Source organism: Phascolarctos cinereus, unplaced genomic scaffold (assembly GCF_003287225.1).
Source record: "Phascolarctos cinereus isolate Bilbo 61053 unplaced genomic scaffold, phaCin_HiC Scaffold_726;HRSCAF=1367, whole genome shotgun sequence".
Lineage (NCBI taxonomy): Eukaryota > Metazoa > Chordata > Mammalia > Diprotodontia > Phascolarctidae > Phascolarctos > Phascolarctos cinereus.
In genome coordinates, this window is record NW_027556098.1 from 326,785,320 (window position 1) to 326,808,399 (window position 23,080).

General features: G+C 40.7%; 1 long non-coding RNA gene across 3 annotated transcripts in view; it reads right to left on the reverse strand.

The window, feature by feature from the left end:
* LOC144458215 (uncharacterized) overlaps positions 1-23,080 on the reverse strand; it is a 66,819-nt gene that overhangs the window by 11,819 nt on the left and 31,920 nt on the right. The window contains exon 4 of one of the 3 annotated variants that reach the window (XR_013487794.1): positions 1,153-2,618. The exons of 1 other annotated variant lie outside the window; for it this stretch is intronic. This is a non-coding gene — a long non-coding RNA (uncharacterized LOC144458215). Of the gene's footprint in view, positions 1-1,152; positions 2,619-23,080 lie in introns of those variants that run through there. One more of the 3 variants, XR_013487793.1, reaches the window with a different exon arrangement.

A 23,080-nucleotide genomic window follows, 5' to 3' on the forward strand; every position in this document is an offset into this window, starting at 1 on the left:
TAAGAGTCTAGCCAATATGGTGGATTTTTAATAAACTCACTCTTTGGCTGAAAGAAATCTTGAGTTGAATTCATTTGGGCAGTTGTTAGTGTTGCTATTTCAGGGTCCCAGCATCCCTAAACCTCAACAATTCTATAGTCTCCTTGTAATCTAAATTAAGCTCAATAATATCTTACTGAGCACCTACTGTATACAAGAAACTGATGGATCCTTGCTGGAAATAGTTTGCAGTCTAATAGAAAAGAATACATTTACCCAATAAGTACAATGCAAACTAGAGCAGGAATGGGCATGAGAAGTTCAAAATAAAACAAAACAAAAAAACTCTAAAGATTTATGAGTGTTAGTAGGAGGGAAGAATCACTTCTGGCTCTGGGAATTGAAGAAAGCCACAAGGTGGCATTTGAACTGGGCATTCCAGGAACTTTGAAGACATGGAGGCAAGAAAACCCCAAGCTTGTTCTGGAAATGTCAGAGATTGGTTTAACTAGAATTCAGAGGACCTGAAGAAGGATAAAGTAAGTTTGGAAAAGTAAGCTGGTGCCAGATTCTAAAAGCTTTGAATACTACTTCAAAGAGTTTAAATTGTATCCAAATGTGCTTACAAATTCATGTAGGTAAAGGAGAACCGCTGGAGGGTTTTGAGTATTTAGATACATATCTGTATCTATCTATGCACACACATATATATGGATGTATGTGTCCACACACATATATATATGGATACAGTAGCCACATTCACCTGTTTGATGTTGAGGCCTGATCAAATAACCATACTACATAAATTCATATTCTTTCTCTCTCTCTCTCTCTCTCTCTCTCTCTCTCTCTCTTCTCTCTCTCTCTCTCTCTCTCTCTCTCTCTCTCTCTTTCTCTCTCTCTTTCTCTCTCTCTCTCTCTCTCTCTCTCTCTCTCTCTCTCTCTCTCTCTCTCTCTCTCTCTTTTCTCTCTCTTTTCTCTCTCTCTCTCTCTCTCTCTCTCTCTCTCTCTCTCTCTCTCTCTCTCTCTCTCTCTCCATGGGTTCCCCAAGTGGGTGATGCTGCCCCCTGGGGGGGTGCTAGAACATGGGGGAGGCAGTAGCAGCCTCAGGTGCAACTGGGGGACATTGGATAAAAATAAGGGGGTGATGGAAGCATAAGGAAAGAAGAGACATGAAAAATTTGAAAAATCATGTTTCATCTGTTGTGTAACAGAGTTAAAAGTCATAGTGATTACATTGTTTTCCAAATAAACACACAAAACACAAGTTATAACCAATCAATGGTCAAGTCCGCCGATAGGTTTTAATAAGCAGATGTTGGCAGGCCAGCACATTGCACATTGTTGGGAAGTCTAGCATGTACCGGCAGGAATATATGTGTGTAATGACTTGTTTACAATGAAATATTATATAGTATATGATGCAATATTGCATCATCAAAATTTCAATGCAGGAAAAAACTCAGAAATTTATAATAAATTATTAAATTTAAGATGTGTCATTTTTAAAAAATATATTTTATATACTTTTGAAATGAAGCAAATTTTTAAAAAACAGTCACTGAGTAATTTTTTTTAAAGGGGGCAGTTTGGGAACCTCTGCTCTAGGGTCTCCCTTTTCCATTCCCATTATGGTTAATCTGGCTACTATATATACGTAAGGGGTACATGGATGTCAGGGAAGGCCAGTACCTCTGGTAGGGGCTGTCAAGAAATTCAGATGAAATTCAATTTTATGACAATAATAACAATCTAAAATGATTTTATGATGCCCTGAAGGATATTTATGGGCCAAAGACCTATGGTGCATCTCAACTACTCAGTGCTGATAGAGCCACATTGATTAGTGATAAGGACATGATCCTGGAAAGACGGGCTGAACTCTTCCATAGAGTTCTCAATAGAATTCTGAAGCCATTGACTGTTATACCTCAGGTTGAAGTTAATTCTTCCCCAGCTGAAGCTCTATTTGAAGAAGAGGTTTGGAATGCTGTTAGGTTCCTCTCGTGTGGCAAAGTGCCTGTACTGATTCTATTCCAGCTGAGATTTACAAGGCAGGGGGTCCACTGCACATTCAGAAGCTGACTGAAATTTTCCAAGTTACATAGCAAGAGGAGGTTGTCCTCCAGGAGTTCAAGGATGCCTTTATCGTCCATTTCTATAAAGGAAAATGAAATAAGTTGTCCTGTGACAATCACATGGTAGGGAGGGGGAGGGAATCTCTCTCTTAGTTATTGCTAGCAAGATTCATGCTAGAGTCCTCCTTAACGGGTTGATCCTTCACTTGGAAGATGGTCATCTACCCGAGATCCAGTGTGGCTTCAGAAAGGGCTAAAGAACAGCTTATATGGCATTTGCTGCCCAAGAACTCTAAGAGAAATGCCAGGAGCTGAACAGAGGTCTGTACACAAGGTTGATCTGACCAAGGTCTTATACTGTCAGTTAAGAGGGCTTGTGGAAGACCATGGCAAAATTTGGTTGCCCGAGGAAGTTCATCAGTTTCTTGATAGCGTGCTTGCACAGGTTCTGGATAATGGATGATGCTCTCACATTTTCCCAGTCACCAATGGAGTGAAGCTGGGCTGCATGCTTTCTCTCATGCTTTTTAGCGTGATGTTTTCAGCAGTGTTCTTGGACACCTTTAATGAGGATGAAAATGGCATCAGGGTCAGCTACCTTCCTGATGGTAAATAATTTAATTTGAAAGGGCTCCAAGCTAAGACCAAAGTAGAGGGAGAGTTAGGGCAGGACTTTTTGTTTGCACTCAATGCAGCCTCTGAAGCTGAGAGGCAACAGAGTACAGATTGATTCTCTGCCACTTGTGCTAATTTTGGCCTGATAATTATCAACAAGAAAACAGATATTCTCCACCAGTCAGTATCACATCATCCATACATGGAATCATCGATTACAGCAAATGGAGACGTTTTGAATGCTCTGGATAAGCTTACTTACCTTGACAGTATACTTTTCAGGGGATATACTTATAGATGATGAGGTTGATATATGCATTGCCAGAGCTAGCTCAGTGTTTTTAGGCTCCGATGGAAAGTGTGGGAGAGAAGAGCTATTAGACTGCCTGCTAGACTGAAGGTCTACAGAGCCCTCATGCTGACCTCATTATTGTATGCCTGTGAAACCTAAATAGTGTACCAGAGCCAAGCCAGGAAACTGAATCGCTTCCATTTGAATTGTCTTAGGAAGACACCTGAAGATCACCTGGCAAGATAAAGTACTAGACATTGAGGTCCTCTCTTGAGCTGAACTGCCAAGCATTCAAATTTTACAGCAATGAGTGCAACTCCAATGGCCTGGCCATGTTCTTTGAATGCCAAATGTACATTTGCCTAAAAGACTTTTACAGAGAACTCACACAAGGCAGGTGTTCACCTGGAGGTCAGAAGAAGCAATTCAAGGACACTCTGAAGGTCTCTCTGAAGAACTTTGAAATCTATTGTGAAACATGAGAAACACTGGCACAGTATCATCCAGCATGGCCTGCCCACATCAAAGAAGGCACCATGCTTTATAAGCAAAGCAGAATTGCAGCAGCTCAAAAGAAATGTGAGCTGCTTCCCAAATTGATAAATAAATGGTCAAAGGATATGAACAGGAAGTTTTCAGAGGAAGAAATTAAAGCTATCTATAGTCATATAAAAATGTTCTAAATTACTATTGATTAGAGAAGTGCAAATCAAAACAACTCTGAGGTCACATCACACCTATCAGATTGGCTAATATGGCAGAAAAGGACAATGATAAATGTTGGAGAAGATGTGGGAAAATTGGAACACTAATGCATTGTTAGTGGAGTTGTGAACTGATCCAAACATTCTGGAGAGCAATTTGGAACTATGCCCAAAGGGCTATAAAATTGTGCATACCCTTTGACCCAGCAATACTACTTCTAGGTCTGTATCCCAAAGAGATCATAAAAATGGGAAAAGACCTACATGTAAAAAACTATTTATAGCAGCTCTTTTTGTGGTAGAAAAGAATTGGAAATTGAGGGGATACCCATCAGTTGAGGAATGGCTGAACAAGTTGTGGTATATGAATGTAATGGAATACTATTGTGCTATAAGAAATGATGAACAGGTAGACTTCAGAAAAACCCGGAAAGACTTGTATGGTCTGATGCTGAGTGAAATGAGCAGAACCAGGAGAATGTTGTACACAGTAACAGCCATATTGTGTGATGACTGACTTTGATAGATGTATCTCTTCTCAGCAATACCAGGATCTAAGACAACTCCAAAAGACTCATGATAGAAAATGCTATCCACGTGCAGAGAAAGAACTTTGGAGTCTGAATGCAGATGGAACCATGTTAATGCTCTCCTTTCCTTTTGTTGTTTTGTTTTGTTTCTTCTTTCTGATGGTTCCTCCCATTAGTTCTAATTCTTCTTTACATCGTGACTAATGTGAAGATATGTTTAATATGAACGCGTAAGTAGAGCCTACATCAGATTGCATGCTGTCTTGGGGAGGGGGAACGAAAGGGAAGGGGAGAAAATGTAAAACTCAAATCTTATGGAAGTGAATATTGAAAACTAAAAACAAATTAATTATATTTTTTAAAAAATATGAGATGCACAAATTTAGAGACATCTCCACTCCAAATGTTCATATGACTATTTGTGCCCAACCTGTGACAGCTTTCTGAATTTGTATTGGTCGGATCAGCCATAGTCAGACATCCTGTACCTTGACCCTAATATAGTGATGTCATTTTGGTCCACTCTGAGAACAAAAGACAACAACCAATCACACACACACACACACACACACACACACACACACACACACACACACGAAAATGTGCGCATAGGTAAGTACAATGGGTAGAGTATCAGTCCTGGAATCAGGAGGACCTAAGTTCAAATCTGGCCTCAGACACTTACTAGCTGTGTGACCCTGGACAAGTCACTTAACTGTGTTTGCCTCAGTTTCCTCATCTTGAAAATGAGCTAGAGAAAGAAATAGCAAACCACTCCAGTATCTTTGCCAAGAAAACCCCAAAAGGGGTCACAATCCATTCAGTCGGATACAACTGAAACAACTGAACAACAAAATACACACACAAACATATACACATACATAAAGTGTATAAGCATAATATGTATAAATATACATACACATATACACATGAAACATATGTGTATATGATATATGTACACACATGCACATATACAAATATGAAAGGAGACATTGGAGGTAGGGAAGCCTATTAGAGAATATTGCAAATGGTCTATTACCTCTTGATAATGAAGACATGAGGTATGAGGTTTAGTGGATTAAGTGACTTGTCCATAATCAGCAGCAGAAGGCAAGTTTTGTGGATAAACTTGGATTCATTCTAGCTGTGTGATTCTGGGCAAATCCCTGAGCTTACCTCTCAGAGACTATTTACTCAACTTGGGTAAGAAGAGGAATGGGATGATTAGAGAGATCCTGCATTTATAGACTTAACAGGCTATGGGACCTTAAAGGTTAGTGTTGGTGAAAGGGTTGGCCTGAGTTTCTCTTGACCTGGCAAGGTAATTTCTTCCTTCAGGGCCAGAAGCCTCTAGATTGGAGTATGGGCCCCAGAGGCATAGTTCCCTATTTAGGCCCAGTCTGTAGACTGAACTCCTACTATAAAGTACTAGAGGGAGGTACAACTGACCACTGAAGGAGCACACACTAAGGTCAAGAGGACAAAACCCATCCACAGTACTCAGAAGGGCCAGGACTAAGAAGAAAATAAAATAGCAGAGTATTCACAGGTACCCCACATGCTAGTCTTCCATATCCTCTGTGATGTATTTCTAGTAACTTTCCGGGATCCTAGGCTGTTAGAGCTAGAAGGCAGGTTTAAGATCATTCAGCCTAAATCCTCTCATTTTACAGTTGAGTAAATAGTCTCTGAGAGGTAGGCTCAGGGATTTGCCCAGAATCACACAGCTAGAATGAATCCAAGTTTATCCACAAAACTTGCCTTCTGCTGCTGATTATGGACAAGTCACTTAATCCACTAAACCTCATACCTCAAAGTGAATAATGACATTTACATTCCCCACTTCACTGGGTTTTCTGAGAAAAGTACTTTGTAAACCTTCAAGGACTCTAGCTTCTTCTTTACTCCATTGACGATAGTATGTTTAGAGCTGGAAGGACCTCAGATGTCATTGAATTCAACCAATACCCTCTTTTTACAGATAAAGAAAATGAAGCCCAGAGAGCTTATGTGATTTGCCCAAGATCACACAGTGCCCGAGGTAAGATTCAAGTCCAGTTCTTCCTGATCCCAAGTCTAGCAATGGAACATAGACCCTGAGATTTCTGGAGGCTATATCTCATAATGGAAAAATCCTGGGACTAGAACTCAGGAAAACTGGGCTCATAGGATCTTAAGATTAAGACTTACAGTAGGAGCCATAGAGATAAATTTGTCTAATACTCTTAATTTACAGATGGGGAAATTGAGGCACTGAGGCTAGAAAGGTTTCCTTTATAGATAAGGAAACTGAGGTTCTCTTTTTTTTATCTTGATTCTGTCTCTCACTGCATCCCTCCTAAATTGATTAACAAATAACATGTTTATGCTTTCATTCAAATTATTTACAAGTACAGGATCTCAGGCCTTAAGTCAAAGTAATAAATTAAGTGACTGAATTCTGAGAATAAGTCTAGTAGCTGTTTGAGGCCCTTGGAGGAGAAGGATTTGGAAGGGTTATCGGTAGTTTGTTTTTCTTGGGGATTCTCAGATTATACTCAGAAGAAGCAGGCTCCTCTACATTCCCCTTGTGTTAGGGTGACTAGCCAGCAAGGTTGTTCCAGCTGCAGAGAATGAGATTGTCTTTTAGGACTAGCAGTTGCCCTATTCCTCCATAATACTAATTACTTAAGCAGAGATTAGGTTCTCAGGGCTTATCTGACATCTGCTCTAGTACAGCCTGTATTGTCTTACATCACTGATTCCAAGGTGGAATTCTTCAGTAGGATCACAAGGTGTGCTGATTAGTTTTGCTGAGCTTTATTCCCTTTCTTTATTCCCCATTATAAGGCATGGCTCTCTAGGGAGGAGTGAGAGGAGGAATACACTGGAAAATGTAGGCAATGCGTAAACAAAAGATTTTATTTTTAAAAAATTTTATTTAAAAATGTTATTAGTTATTATTATCCCCTTTTCTATTTCCAAACATCCTCCTTTATGAAGTAGAAATCATTTTATAAGATTTACCTATATCACAAGGAAAGCACTTCATTATTCTGAAAAATAAGGTGTTTTTTTTTTCTTCTCCATTAAGGAGGGCTTATGCCTCTCTCTCCATGTAAGAATGGCCATGCCTTTTGTGCTGAGGAAATGACTAAATTTAGTTGGCACCAGGAGGAAAGACATGTCTCAGAAAAGGTCAGTGTTCCCTGCTTGATGCAGACTCCTGTCCCCAGGGCTTTTCCCAATCATGAATGTGTACTGTATTCCCCAAGGTGAAAAATAACTCAGATGGATAGTGACTAACCATTATACCCTTTAAAAAAAAGTTGTCTGGACTTTAAAGAAATAATTTTAAAATTAATTCAAATCAACAGATAGCATTGCTCATCCACTGTGTTAAGTCTGCTAGAGGTAGAGGGAAGCATAAAAAGAGGTCTAACAGTAACAATAACTCCTATATTCAGAACACAAGCTGTGCAAATTACTTTCATCAGTCAGTCAAAAAATATTCATTAATCAATGTCATTTAAAAAAAAACAACTAAAACTCTGTAAGGAAGAGAGTATAAGATATGATCCAGAGGATGGTAATCATGCTGGTAAAGAATCTGCAAAATGACAACTAGGTTGAAGGAAATAGAGATATTTAGCCTGGAAGAGAGAAGACTTAAGAGTACATGACAACTGTCTTCAAGTAGTGGAGGGATTGTACTTTGGAAAAGAGATCAGACTTGTTTTGTTTGACCACAGAGGATGAACTAGGAATGATGAGTGGAAATTGTAAATAGGTGAATTTTTGCTTAGCATTCTAACATCATTTCCACCCCAGGAATCTATAGTAGTCTCCAGTACTATACTAAGGTACTATACTAAAGTCTTGGTTTCCCCTTCAGGAAGGAAAATAATTTTGGAGTTGCAAGAGTGGGTACCTCCTCCCCCTCAGAACTGCACTGTATAAGTAATTCATGATTTGTAGCACAGGACAAAGTTCAGGTCTTTCATCCCTTGGTATCATGGATCAGTTCCTTACTTCTCCTTCTCCCCAAGAAGTTAATGCTATCCAGGAACTCCTCCCCTTCTCTCTAGAAGTCTAGGTCTTAGAGGGATTGTAGTTAAGGTTGCTTGCTGTTTGTCCTTTGTTCTTGAAAAGATGCTATGATATGTAAGTGAATTGGATTAAAGTAAGGGAGGGCTGTGCAAGATCACCAGCTTCACTTTCTCCTCCAGAACAATCTGGGTCCAGTGGCCAGATTTGGATCAGGACAACTGGAGATGGCCCAGGATGCAGTGGGGGACCTTGGCTTTTCAAGCTGTTGTACAGAGATATCAGCGAGCAAGACCCAGACATAATTTGAAATGTGGATTTATTAGCGTGCGGCTGCAAGGGGTACATACCCAAATAGAGCAGCCCTGATCAGGGGCAGAGCTTGAATTTATAAAGGCAGAGGCCACAGAGGGACCGCTCAGGGGTTGCGTAAGCAGGAAGTTACAGAAGCCAAAGAAGCGATTGGTTAATCGTGCCTTTGGGACCATATAAGGATCATGGAATAAGATTGGGGCAGGTATCTTTCTTGGTGGGTTTTCTAAGGTGGGAACTCCTAAGGCAGGAACTCCTACTTCCTTGAAGAAGGGCGTACAAGGTGAAGGTCAGAAAACAAAATAGAGTTCAGCACATGGAGTTCAGTACTTCAAAGCTAAAGTCTTTAATAGGTCTCAATTTGACTAAGGTAGCACCCATTCAGAGATTAAAGCTTAATAAAAAAAATTAGGCAAAAATTAAAAAAAAATAGATCTGGGAGGGGAAAACCCTCAGGGTTTCTGGCCAAAACAGAAACAATTGTTATTTACATTCATTCTGAGCCAATCAGTGCCTGAAACAGTTACCAAGTAGGGCTTGGTCTGGGACTAGAGTGACTTAGGGTTAAAGCTGGTCTATCAGAGAAAAAAGCCATCTCCAGTTGTCCTGACTCATATCTGGCCACTGGACCCAGATGGCTCTGGAGGGGAAAGTGAGGCTGGTGACTTTGCACAGCCTCCCTCACTTCAATCCATTTGCTTGTCAAGGCAGCAGCTCCCTGATGTCACGGTCCTCTAGGAGAACAAAGGACAGACAACAACCTCTGCGAGGAGAGGAGCTGCCCACTAGGGACCAGACTTCCAGGTGGGCAACACAGCTGGCTTTCTGTTTTTCTTCCTTCTTTCCTTCTTTTTTTCTTTCTTCCTTTTCTCTCTTTCCTTTCTTTCTTTTCTTTCTTCACTCTCCACACCCTGACCTGCTGGTGTTCTGACCAAAGGGAATGTAAATTTTAATTTATGTAGTTGAGGTATACAAAGAGGCCATGCCAAGTTTGTTGCTGTCCAGGAACACCTGGACCCAACTTGACTATGTGGTTGCCCTCTCCTGGATCAACATACTTTTGCCATTGTTTCTCTGTGGCTGGATCCAGGAACTCTTCCAGGCTTTCCACTCATCCACACATCCATCATATATTTACTAAGACCTGACATGTACCAGGCACTATGCTAGGCCCTGGGGATACAAAGGAAAATATGAAACAGTCCATTTCCTCAAAGAATTTCTATTCTATTGTAGTAAAGTAGTTAGAAAGTGCATTGTGTACCTTTCCTCTTTCTTTGAAGAAAGAAACCCAGGTTACAAGTCTGGAATATTAAACAGTTAATGTGATTATTGGTTTTGCTTAACTAGTTTTTTTGTTTTGTTTTTTTTGTCACAAGAAGGCTCATGTTTATATCCAGAACAACTGTGCTGCAAAAGGCAGCAGTAGCTTTTTATATGTGCACTGAAAACTACAAAACCTGCTAGAAAAATGAGCTATGTCATCTTTGCTCCCTTATTCATTCTTATTCCATTTTAGGGGAGACTATTTCTTGTTCATATTAAATTGTAGAATCTTTAGAATTCTTACTTGAGATATATTAATTGGATTAGCCCTAATATGAAGAATTCTTGGCTGAATTGTTTACTTCTGCATGATAAAAAACTTTTAGGGGCAGGACTTTGCAGTATTTGGTCTGAGTGATATTTTAAACTGCGTAATTAAATCATTAAAGGAACAGCCTGATAAAGTGGAGAGAGAGCCAGCCTGGAGCCAGAAAGACCTCTGGCTCAAGTCCTGCTACTGGCACATACCAATGGGTTGACTTTAGGTAAGTCACTTAACCCTGGTAACTTTCTAACACTATAAATTAACAAAGACTGCCAATCCCATCAGTGGAGGGAGTTTTATTAACAACAACAACAAGCATTTATATATTAATTTAAAGTGCTGTATATATGTTCCTGGGATTTCTTCCTAGTGATAAAAAAATCATACATCCAGGTGACCTTACCACACTCTCCAAATAGAAAATCTTGAGGGCAGGTAGGTGGTACAGTGGATAGAGCTCTGGCCTTGGAGTCAGGAGGACCTGAGTTCAAATCCGACCTCAGACACTTGACACTTACTGGGTGTGTGACCTTGGGCAAATCACTTAGCCCGATTGCCTCACCAAGAAGCAAAAACAAAACAAATAGAAATTCTAACCAACACTAAATTTACACATAAGAAGTGGTGAAAAAGACATCATTAAGGACTTTTATAACCAGAAAAGGAAGTCAGCCAGTAATGTAATAAGAATGGGAGATAACAGATGCCAAATCTGAGTGCTACAATGAGACCACTGAGATAGCATTTTACAAAACAAAAGAAATGAACAAACAAAAAACAGAGGAAGGTTTCCAACTTGTTGTATTCTATGGAGGACTGATAGACATGGAGAAGGGTTCACAAGGGGTAAGAGGACATAGAGAAGTTGAGTTCTGTACTGATGGAGAAAGAAGTAGCCACACCAACGAGAGCATAGACCCAGCCACATTTCAAATTAATTGAATTCTTAGTACTTAGATTGGCAGCGTGGATAATGGGGGGATGGGAACAGCTAACCTTCCTCCCTTCAAAACAAAACAAAACAAAACAAAAACAAGATATGGAATCAGAGGACTTGGGTTTGAATCCTGACTGTGTGAATTTGGGCAAGTCGCTTAACACCTTTCCTCTGGGCACGGTGGGTACATGCCAATAATCCCTGCTCCTGGGGAGTCTGAGACTGGTGGGTTTATTGAGCTCAGGAGTGCTAAGCTTCAGTGGGTGAAAGTGATTGAGTTGACCTTAATGTGGTAAGTCTATAAGAAAAAGAGGTAGGTAGCATGAGGTAATGGGGGGAAAGGAAGTGTTCTCATAGAGAAGCCACCCCTATTTAATTCACTCAGTTTTGGAACGGCCACCTTGCTGTTTTGATTGAAGAGTTAGTAGTCAATGCCCATGGCCCACTATATCTAGCTGGCTCCAGACCCACAGCATGCTTCACATCTCATCCAAATGTTCACCCTGGTCATCTCTATGCCATCTGTCTTGCCATGCACTCCTTGTTCTAGGTACAACAATCAAATCCATCCTTTCATTGTTTCTGAAAAAGGCATGCCAATTAACTCCCCTATACCCCCACTCAGAAGCTCTAGGACATCCCAAAACAAAATACCCTTCCTTGCCTATCTACCATTCCCTTATGTGTGTTGTCTTCTTCTCCAATTAGAATGTAAGCTCTTTGAGGGTATGAATTGTCTTGCTTTTGTATTTATATCCCCCAGAATTTAGCACTGTATTTGGATTATATTAAATGCTTAATAAATGCTTTCTTTTATTTGTTGAGTCTCGGCTCTGCCTTTTACTAGTCATGTGATCTTGGACACAGTTCCATTGCTCTGAAGTTCAGTTTCCTCATCTATAAAACAAGGGCAGAAGTATTCACACTACTGTGAAGAATGTGAATAAATTTGAGCAATCATTATTAAAATAGTGACTTTTATTTAAAGGGCAATCACTAGCCTGGAGAAGAGGAAAACAAGCCATAGCACAAGTAATAGTAATATGGACACACCCTGCACTCTGTGTTTTCCTACCTGGCAGACGGGAGGAGCTTCCTTTGATCATCTACTAGCTGGAATAGGCATTGATTGTCTTTAAAACTGGCCAGACTGGACAGTCTCTCTTTCCTTTGAGTCCTTTCCTACAACACACAGTTTGGGTGCCACTGCGAATTGAACCTAAAGGGGGGATATCTTTGCCCCCCCTCTTTTACCCAAGCTTTCTTGAGAACTAGGGTGTTGTTTCTAAGTCACTTGTCCCTCTCTGCATCATGTGCTGGTGGCAGTCCCCACTGGACCCACGAGTTAGAGCCATGGCGACCCTGGGGCCCAAATTCCAGGAGGGATGTTGCAGTCAGCCACCCTGGAGAAACCAGAAATCTGGATCTCTAGCCTGAGGAGGTTTGAAATCTAGTCTGAAGACTTGGGAGTTTAGGAATGGGCTCCAAAGTAATGGGAACCGAACGAGGCTGTGAAACTGTTCCTCTTCCCCTCTCCAAAGACTGAGGTGGTATAAGGGGAGGAGTAAGCCCTGCATATTGGAGGAGAAATATTTCTTTGTAAAAAGCATTTATTAAGCACCTTCTATGTAGAAAGCATTAGAATACAAAGACCAAAATAAAAATGCCTGCCCCCATCTTCCATTCATTGCTCCTATGTTACCCTCTTAGAAAAACCAGGACAAGTCCAATTCCCCTTCCAGTTATCCTGCTTCCCTGAAGTGCTTATGAAAGTATTCCCAATTCCTCCAGTGAAATCGAGGATCCTAGATCTGGGGCTGGGAGGTACCTCAGAGGTCATCTAGTCCAACTCCTTCATTTCATAGATGAAAAAAACCTCAGACCCAGAAAGTTTAAATCATCTGCCCAAGGTTCCACAAGTAGTAAGGAGGTTTTGAATCTGGGTCCTCCAACCCCACAGTCAATGAGCTTTCTATTGCATCGTGCTGCCAGAATTGTCTCCAGTCCTCTTACCATCTTGGTTACTCTTTCCTACTTGCCAGAGGGCTTTGCTCTCCTCTTTGTTGGCAAATGTAGTATCTGTAAAATGTGTACTTCATGAAATAAACAAAAACCAACAAACAATACTATGCATTCCTACCTGCTATCACCATAAATGCCCATTCAGTCACTGGATAGCTCTACAAGTGGATACAATCTAATAATGCAGATGTCCCTTTCATGGGGTCTGCGTGTAGTGATTTTTGGGGTTCCAGCACCCCTAAACCTCTAGACCTTAAAGCTCCAGAAGGCAAACTGTGAAGCCTTTAAGTTGTTTTGTGAATTACTATAATTAAGCTAAGGTGAGGAGGGGCAGCTAGGTGGTGAATTGGATAGAACGCCAATCCAGGAGTAAAGAAGACCGAAGTTCAAATCTGGCCTCAGACCCTTCCTAGCGTGTGAGCCTGGGCAAGTTACTTAATCCCAATTGCCTCCAAAAAAAGAAAAAATAAATAAACTAAGGTGAAGATATAATAGCTCAAAGAATAATTATTGATGGGAATTATACATATGTGAAACTATACAGCAAAATTCTTGTCCAAAGTATTGGGACCATGGAAAAATACTCACAATTGCCTGATAGGCTAACTCATTTTATGCCCACCTGTTTTTAGGGATTTGGTCCATGGAATATAAATACATCATATAACAGCAAGCCATATTACAATGTGTTATTATTCTTGATGATAATGATTTAATTTTAACTTCAATACTATGAAATGTCAAGTACACCAATTTGGCTGGAATATAGGTACATGAGGGAGAATAATGTAAAAAAAAGTCTAAAAAGAGAGATGGAGGCAGGTCATGAAGGACTTTAAATGCCAAATCAAAGAGTCTATATGTTTTTCTTTAGGCAAGAGGAAATGACACAAACTTATTGAGCAAAGCTTTTGATTGACAACATACTTCTGCTTTAGGAATATGGATTTGGAAGCTACATGGAGGATGGGCTGCAGAGAGGAGAGACTGGAGGAAGGGAGATTAATTAGGAGGCTACTACAATAGTCCTAGTAAGAGGTGATGAGGGGGTATGAGCTAGAGTAATGGTCATAAGAGGGCAGAGGAGGGAATAGATAGGAGGGATACTGTGGTGGTTGAATTAGACTTACCAATTGAGGGGATATGAAAGTGTTTAAGACTGTGAGCTTGGGTGTGTGGTGGTACCCTCAATAGAAACAGGGAAGTTAGGAAGAGTAAAGGCTTTGGGAGGAAAGGTAATCATTTCTGCTTTGGCCATGTTGAGTTTGAGATGACTATGGTAAACCAGATGGAAATGTATAGCAGGTGATGTGGAACTGGAGCTCAAGCGAGAGGAAGGTAGATAGGTAGACAAAGGAATCACTTGCATGGAAATGATAGTTGAACTCAAGACAACTGATAGAGTTCACAAAGAGAGAGAGAGTAATTACAGAGAAAAGAAGAGGATCTAGGACAGAACTCTTGGTTATGCCAAAACAAAGAAGGCAGGACTTTGATGTTGATCTAGCAAAGCACACTGAGAAGAAAGGGCCAGATGGGTAGGATAAAAATCAGGAGATAGCAAAGTCATGAAAACCTGGAATAAAGTTCATATGCTGCAGAGAGGTCAGGAAGGATGAGGACTGGGAGATCATCACTGGCTTTAGTGATTAAAAGATGACTGATAACCTTGTTATGGGTAGTCAGTCCCATGGAAGGAAGCCATATTGCAAGGGGCTGAGAAGGAAGTGGGAGATGAGAAAGTAGAGGCAATGAGTATAAAAAAATAAGGATAATAAAACAGGTAATTTATATAATGCTTCAAAGTTTGCAAAGCCATGCAGATGGCTTTTCTAGGAGTCTGATTTTGAAGAAAAATATAGCCTGAGGTGATGGCAAGGTCAGACCAAGGTGTTTTTTAATTAAAGGTCAGGTAAGATCTATGTATGTTTATATGCACCAAGGAAGGAGCAATGGACACATTTAATTTATTCCCACATGCATTTATTAAGACATATTTACCACGTGGCAGGTATTATAATAGACAATTGGGGTACAAAAATGAAAATGAAATAGCTTCTGCCCTCCAGAACCTGGCAAACTACTAGGGAAAAGATGTATGCATATAAAAAATATCAAATGTGCAAATTAAAATGACTTGGCAGGGGGTACCATGAAGAATAAGAACCAGAAAGGTCTCTTGCAGGAGGTGCCACTTGAGCTGAGCCTTGAAGGAATTTATGGAGGTGAGGATGGAGAATTTTTCAGGAATGTAGTACAGTCTGTACAAAGACAGAAATGGGAGATGGGGAACATCGAGTACGCCAGATTGGCTGGAACCGTTCAATGAGTGGAGAAAATCAATGAGACTGAAGGAATGATTGAAGGTACAGACTCTCAGAGAAGAAAAGGAAAGATTAGAATCCAGGGCATGACTGTAGCAGCTGGCCTTGGCAAGGAAGAAAGCGACTTCTTCCTCAGGGATGAGAATAGAACAAACAAGAAGTTTGGGGATTAACGATGATGGGATTTGGGGTATAGACATGCAGAGAGGATCACAGAATCATATATCTGAGAGATAAAAGGCAGCTCAGAGGCCACCTGGTTCAATGACCTTATTTTATAGATGAGGAAACTGAAGCCTACAAGTTGTAAGTGACAGAGCTGATGATGGTTGACCTCAATTTTCTCCGTAAAATATGAGGCAAGTTTCTCCTGCAGAGGGGTAGGGGGAGGCAGTTTAAGGGAAGGAAGTTTGAAACAGGTGCTATGTGGGGTATGTGTGTGTGTAGGGGGTGCAATCACGAGAACATAAAAGGACTGATATGGAACAGAGAGGATCCAGTTGAAATAAAATAATATTATAAAAATGAACAATTTTGAAAGACTTAAGGACTCTGATGAACTAAATGATCAACCATGATTCCAGAGTAAAAAAGAATACTGCCTACCTCATAACAGAGCAATGATGGGTTAGTACATAGAATGAAAAATGCTTTTTTGAACACAATATAGGAGTTTGTTTTGCTTCACTATGCTCACGTTATTTAAGGGAAACTTTCTCACTGGGCTCAGCAGCACAGAAAGAAAGAAAAGAAGATGAAATAGGAATGTAGCTGCAGCAGTTGAGAACAGAGGAGCACATCATTTCCCAGGTGGTTCCTTGGCTTTTGCCATGCTGAGTACTGTACCCTAGAGAAGCTGACAGTTCAAAATGTTAAGTCAGAAAGTGTGCTTTCAACATGGTCGACAAGGAAGAAGACTGGTATGACACAGTGATCTTTCTTGTGGAACATTTTAATAGCTACCTCCAATATTCACAGCAGGATCTGAACTGTTCAGAAGAATTATTTGTCACCACATTCTTGTTTCAGAAGGACTTTCATCATAAACTCATATAAAAAAAAGCAGCGTTGGTGAAAATTCAAGTGACATGGATCACTGTGTGATTTGACCTAGAAGGAGATCTTTTTTTCTTTTAAACTATGAGTCTCTGACTTTTGATATCCATGTTCTTCCAGTGATGTCATATAGCTGCAAATCATAGAAAACCATATCACTAAGGAGTCAACATTGCAAATCATCCAAAGGTCAGTGGAGAGATAGAGGGGGCACATGGAACAGGCTACAACAGAGGTGTCTAATTTGCAGTTTATGGTCGGCAAAACTGAAAACTCCCGAGTGCAGAGAGAACCAGATTAAAATGTAACTGAGAAATGTTTAATAAAATAAATAAAAACAAATAGAACACAGATAATATGAATTTGAGATTTTCTGAGTCAATTTGGGCCTGGAGGGAGCAGGCTCTAGTTGAGTTTGATACCATTGCTCAATTACATATTACCAGTGATGACTGTCCAGGAGATTTGTTCTTGGAAAAGGAGTTAGGTCCATCATGTTACAAGAATGAGGTACAACAGAAAGATAGTCAGTGAGCTCCATTGATAGCAAAGTAATACCAAGAAATCTAGAGCAGGAGGAGACTAGATTTTGGGGATCCATGAACTTAGATGAGAAAAAATGTATATCTTTATTTCACTAGCTTTTTGTTTCCATTGTAATCCTATGTATTTTGTTTAATACATGTTAAAATATTCTTTTGAGGAGCCCATAGGCTTTCACTAGATTGTCAAAGGAATCCATGATATGACAAAGTGTAAGAATCCTTGATTTAGAGGAAAGTCCTTTAGGTAGTTGGGTGGAGTGTCTTTGAAATATTTATAGAAGAATGTGGGCTATAGTTGCACAGTATGAGAAGGTATGGATGGGTTTCAATCTGGGTAAAGGGGAGTATTTGCATCAATGAGATCACAGATCCATTAAAATGATAAAATTTTCTAATAAAGTTTCTACCTTTCCTCAAAATAGAAGAGATTCTATTTTGTTTCAACAGTTTTAATCAACTCCTACAAATCACATTAAAGAATCGCATATCTTTATAATACAAGCTCCATGAGATCAGGAACTTTTTTTAAAAAATGTCTTTGAATCTCCAGTGTCTGACCCTGTGTGACACATAGTGATAGTTTTACAGATTAGGAAACTGAGCCCTATTAAAGTTAAGCAATTTACTATAGATTATGAAGCTAATTTAGCAGTAGCCAGGATTCAAGCCCACTCCTGTTTCTCCTTACTCATTTTTTCTTTTCCTTCCTCCTTGTCTCTCTCATTCAATATGGTTTATTGAGGCTGGTCTCAGTCATCAATTAGACATAAGCAATTGTCACGGAAGTTTAAGTGATTTTTCCTGGGTGGCAAAGAAGTCTCTTAACACTATGGGGTCTCTAATTCCCCTTGACTTTTCCTTATTATTGCCACTACCTGTTCTGCACCCCACTGGAATCAATAAAAAGAAAGTTTGAGCTAGAGAAGAATATGAACGGGAATTTTTGGGGCACTGTAATGAAAATAGAATTATGGGGAACAAAACAATTTGATTTACTGAAGTACATGTATGTAGGGGAGCACACTTCCATTTGGAGCCCAAGTATTCTCTAATGGGAAAAATTTCTTCACATCTCACACTGTGATTATGGGCACTATCAAAGCAAAGCAAGTCAGCTTAGTGGAAAGAGCTAGAGTCTGGAGGGAGATATCAGAGGAAGCATGGCCCAGGAAAGTCAAACCACTACCATTGAGGTTTAGGGGTTCTGGGACCCCAAAACAGTGACACACGGGTCCTGCCCAAATGAATTTGATCCAACCTTTCTTTCAGCCTAAAACAAGGTTTATTAGAACACTGATTGGGGTGAGCAAGATTCCTAGTGAATCTGTGCTATTGGCTAGATTTTAAGAATCTGAGCCCCTTAATGGAGGCCAAAATGGATCTTATACGTAAGAAAGACTGTGGGAGGAATCTAGAAGTGTCTGGGGTGATTGGTAGGTAACAGAGAACACCAGGGGACCTGGACCACATGGCCAAGGGAGAATGGAGTCTAGATAGGATTAAGGGTGGAAAGTGGCTGGGGGGGGGCGGGTCCCGAGGAGGATTGAGAGGTAACAGTATTGGGATATTGGGTATAAGCTACAATGAAAGGTCAGTTGAGAGGGTTATAGCCTCAGGTGAACTCCAGAGACTTGACCATGTGGGAAAGTCCTTTTTGGGGTCCAGATCCCAAAGACATGGTCTTCTCCTTTTAGGAGTTCAGATCCCATCCCCATCACCACCACTACTTTGATTACAATATCCCCTAGGATCTCTGGGGAGTCAGCCTAGGCCCTAGATCCATGATCCCTGGGAACTAAAAAGCCTTGCTCCCAGACCATTTGTCCTGTTTCTAGTCAGGACCTTATAGCTATCATTGAGGGAAGTGATTCTAGTGGAAAGGATCCCAATCCCATCAACATCAACTGTCCAACAAATGCCATTAATAGGCAGGTAAGCCTAAGAGTCCCAGGAACAACAATTCCTCCTCTTCCGTCAACTCTACTACCAGCCTGGCTCCATAAACATCAAGCAGAGGAGCAATACTTGCGATAGTGTCCTGGCAACTGCCTCCAGAGGTGCTACAGTAAGTAATCTCCTCCCAACTCCACCCTCACCCCCCCTTCACCCTCCACTGCAGTCATAGCTATTGAAGAAGATCCTGGAAAGAAAGTGATTGACTGCCACCAAAGTCCTTGACATTGTCAAATGGGTCAACATCAGAAACCAAAATGACTTTATTATGAAGACAACATTAAAGAAGATACCTTACTATCTTTTTTGCTGTTGTGCCCTAAGGATCATTGGTCCTTTCAATCTGACTTAGCTTAAACCTCATAATGTGTTCTCTCCCCTTATTAAAACATGAGCTACTTAAGAACAAGACTCATTTCCCTTTTCTATTTCTATTTCTAGCACTCAACACCATGCTTTGTACAGTGTAAGTGTTTAAGAAATGCTTTTCATTCATTCAAGGCCCTGCTGAATTAAGTTATGAACTCACAGGATATGAACCCACTCTTAATGACCTTGGTATTTCCTCCAGCTCCTGACACAGCTCCCAGCATTCTGAAGGCACTTATGTGAGTTGACTGTCTGAATGAAGACACAGTCCTTGCCTTCAGAGGGCAGTGGTAATCACTCTCTTCTGTAGCAGTCACTGCACAGAAGCAGCCAAGTCTTGGAAGCTCCTCTAGCGCCTAGCAGAGTCATCTCTGATGAATTTTTGCTGGATACATGAATAAATATGCCTTCTGCTTATTTCCTAGTCTCTCTCTTGGGTAGTGCTTGATCATCTACTTAACTGAGTCTATGAATGCTTCTGTCACCTAGTTCATACAACCTAGGGATGTTTGTACTCTGTTGACAGTTTCTAAGACAGTTTCACCTCCAAGCCATGATAAAGTAGGGAGAAGGAACTGAATGCAGATACAGAGTGCATATATGTAACCAGGGTGGTTGGGGGACTCCTGACTTACTACAGGGGCACCTCCCCTGGAACTGGCTGAGCACTCCAGCTCTCAGGTGAATGCAGAGAGTAAGATCTGGCCCTCAGTCCCAGAACTAGGCTTGCTATATAGCCCCTCAAGGTAGAGATATTGTCTTATTTGACCCTTTTTATTTGTCTTTCCTAACCCTCAGTGCTCAATCAAATATAATCGATATTAATATAGATATTGTAACTATCACCTTTCCTTCTTCTTTGCTTTACACATACAAGTTCAATACAACAAATACTGTATTTGTTGGTTTTCAGTTGTAAGAGATGGCCTAAAGTGCAATTCCCTCAGGCCTAAGTTATACTTTTCTAGAAAGCCCTGAGTTGTGTTTCCCCTTTCTCAAGAATCCGTCAGCACGGGCAGTTCCTGGTTGCTCCCACTCCCTGGCACAGGCATACATCTAGTTCCCAAATATGGGTATGTTTGCTTCTATTGGGTATTAGTTGCTGAGTTTAGATTGTACGCCTTGAGTATCCAGCCAATGGGGGAAAGAGGTAAGAGAGTAGGAGGGGGCATGAGTTAGGGCTATAAGACTTTTCTCCTCACAGCTAGTAGGTACACTTCCTGGCTGCTGCTGCTTGAGCAACAAGGCCTGTGCCCTTTCTCATGAGAAAGAATAAAGACCTCTTCTGATCTCTGATTCAGACTCCAAACTTGATTTCGGTGGTCACTGTCCCACACACAGTCATGGGTTTTCTGTTTTTTTAAGCAAAGATACTGAAGTAGATTACCGGTTCCTTCTCCAGCTCATTTTACTGATGAGGAAACCTGAGATAAATAGGATTAAGTGACTTGCCCAGGGTCACACAGCTATTAAGTGTCTGAGGCCACATTTGAACTCAGAAAGATGAGACTTCCTGCCTCTAGGCCCAGCGCTCAATCCACTGAGCCATCAAATTGCTTCTGCCACCTGGAGATCCACATGGAACATGCCCAAATTCTTTATATTTTGCTTTTTTTGAAGGTTTCCCAATTTTTCTACATGCTTTAGTAAGAATTAAAGGGGAAAAAATAAGGTTAAGCACTTACTATGCTCCAGGAATTGCATTAAGCCCTGGAGATACAAGCTCAAAGGAAACAAAATAGTTCCTGCCCTCAAAGAGATTCCTTTCTACTCAGAGAATACAAGATGTACACAGATACAAATACAAAGCATAACCATGTGCTAACAACTGAGAAAACATACTTTAGTGGAAGGAGTACAAGCTTTAGAATGAAAGACCCTGAAATTTTGCTTTGTCTGGTTTCAGTTCCATGGAATCAGACATATCTCCCAGGTTAAATTTACCACCTCTAATCTTATCACCAGGCTGCTAACTCAAACCTGTATTGATACCACTTCCTTCAGCCTCCTCTCCCACCTAATAGGAAGGTGGGGAGGGTGGAGTACCAGACTCCTCCCAGTGCCTTCCTTTATTAAGGACAGGAAAAAAAAAAACACTTTCTGGCTCACTCCACTCTACATCTGCTGCTCTGTTTTCAATTCCACAAAACAATCCTCCCCACCCCCCAACCCCCCAACCCCCCCCCAAAAGCATCCCTTCACTTTTCTGAGCCTTATTTTCCTCCTCTGTTAAATAAGAGGATTAGACGAAATGTTCTCTAGGGTGCTTTCTAGCTCTAAGTCTTAGGATCCTGTGAATCTTCTTTTCTCCCAGAGCTGACCTTCAGTTTCTATCTGATCCTTCTCCACCACACATTCTTTAAAGGGCCTCTAGGAAAGCCACCTCAAAGGAAGAACATCAACATATGTTTACATAGCTCTTTGTCATTTTAAAGTGTCCTACAAATAGTAATTAGTTAAATATCACAACTCTACTTGGGGGCAGCAAGCTGAATCACCCTCATTAGTAAGTACAATTACACTTGCCCAGATTCAGGAAGGGGTAAAGTCAGTGGTGCTTGGTCTTGTGAACTTCCCCACCACCACCTTTTCTTAAAGACTCACAGAATGCTAAGTATCTAGAATCAAATTTAGAAGTAAGTCATCTAGTCATACCAACTCCTTTACAAATGAGGAAACAAGTTCAGAGGTGAGTGACTTGACCAGGCCTCAAACCCTGGTCTCCTAACTCCCAGTGTAGCCCTCAAAAACCTCTCTCTGCTGTTCCTTCTCCTCAACAGAAAAAAATTTTCTTGCCCCTAGTCCAGTAATCTAATTGCTGACATCTCCATTTGGTTGTAAGAAAAGCTGAAAATTGCCTTACATAATGAGGTCACCATGTCTACTTTCCTGGGAAAACAGGCAACCCTTGTTGTCAGTAGGCACCACCACCATAGTTCACTACTCCCACAAGCAGAAAGTCATTTCCTTATTTCTTTTCTTGTGTTTCTCTCTTTTCTTGCATTTTCTCTGGCTGTCCCTCATACCTGGAGTACTCTCCCTCTACTCCACCTAGTGACCCCTCTTGGCTTCCTTTAAGGCCCAACTTAAATCTTGTCTTTTACTGGAAGCCTTCCCTAACCCCTCTTAGTTCTAGTGCCTTCCCTCTGTTAATTATCTCATATTTGTCTTGTATAAATCTTGTTGGTATATATTTGTTTGCATGTTGTCTCCCCCCTTTTAGATTGTAAGATCCTTGAGAGCTGGGACTGTCTCTTGCCTCCTTTTGAACCCTTAGTATTTAGCAGGGCACCTAGCACATAGCAAGTGCTTAATAATTGTTTGCAGAAGTCTGATGATTAACTGGTGGATGCCTCTCTTTGGATCCCCACAATACCTAATCAGTCACTAACCTGCACCTTCCTTCCCTCCTCTACCTCTCCTCTGATCAAGGGTTTCATCCTCATGTGCCTGTGCTATTATTGGAATAGCTTCCTGTCTCTATAAAAAACAAAAAAAGTCTTATTGATGTCTCTTGTTTCTATTTTACACCATAGTAATTTCCTAATATAACTCTGCCCCTATTGAAACTTCCCCGACAACAAAGAAAAGCAGTTAACATAAATGACAAAACAACCAGCCTGACAGCATGGGCAACATTCCACTACCTCAATTCTTCTCCTTTTGGTATTAAGACTATTTCATCATCTGGCCTTGGGGAACAAGACTGGTCTTCACATTTCATCTGAGCTTGGCTATTATTTAATG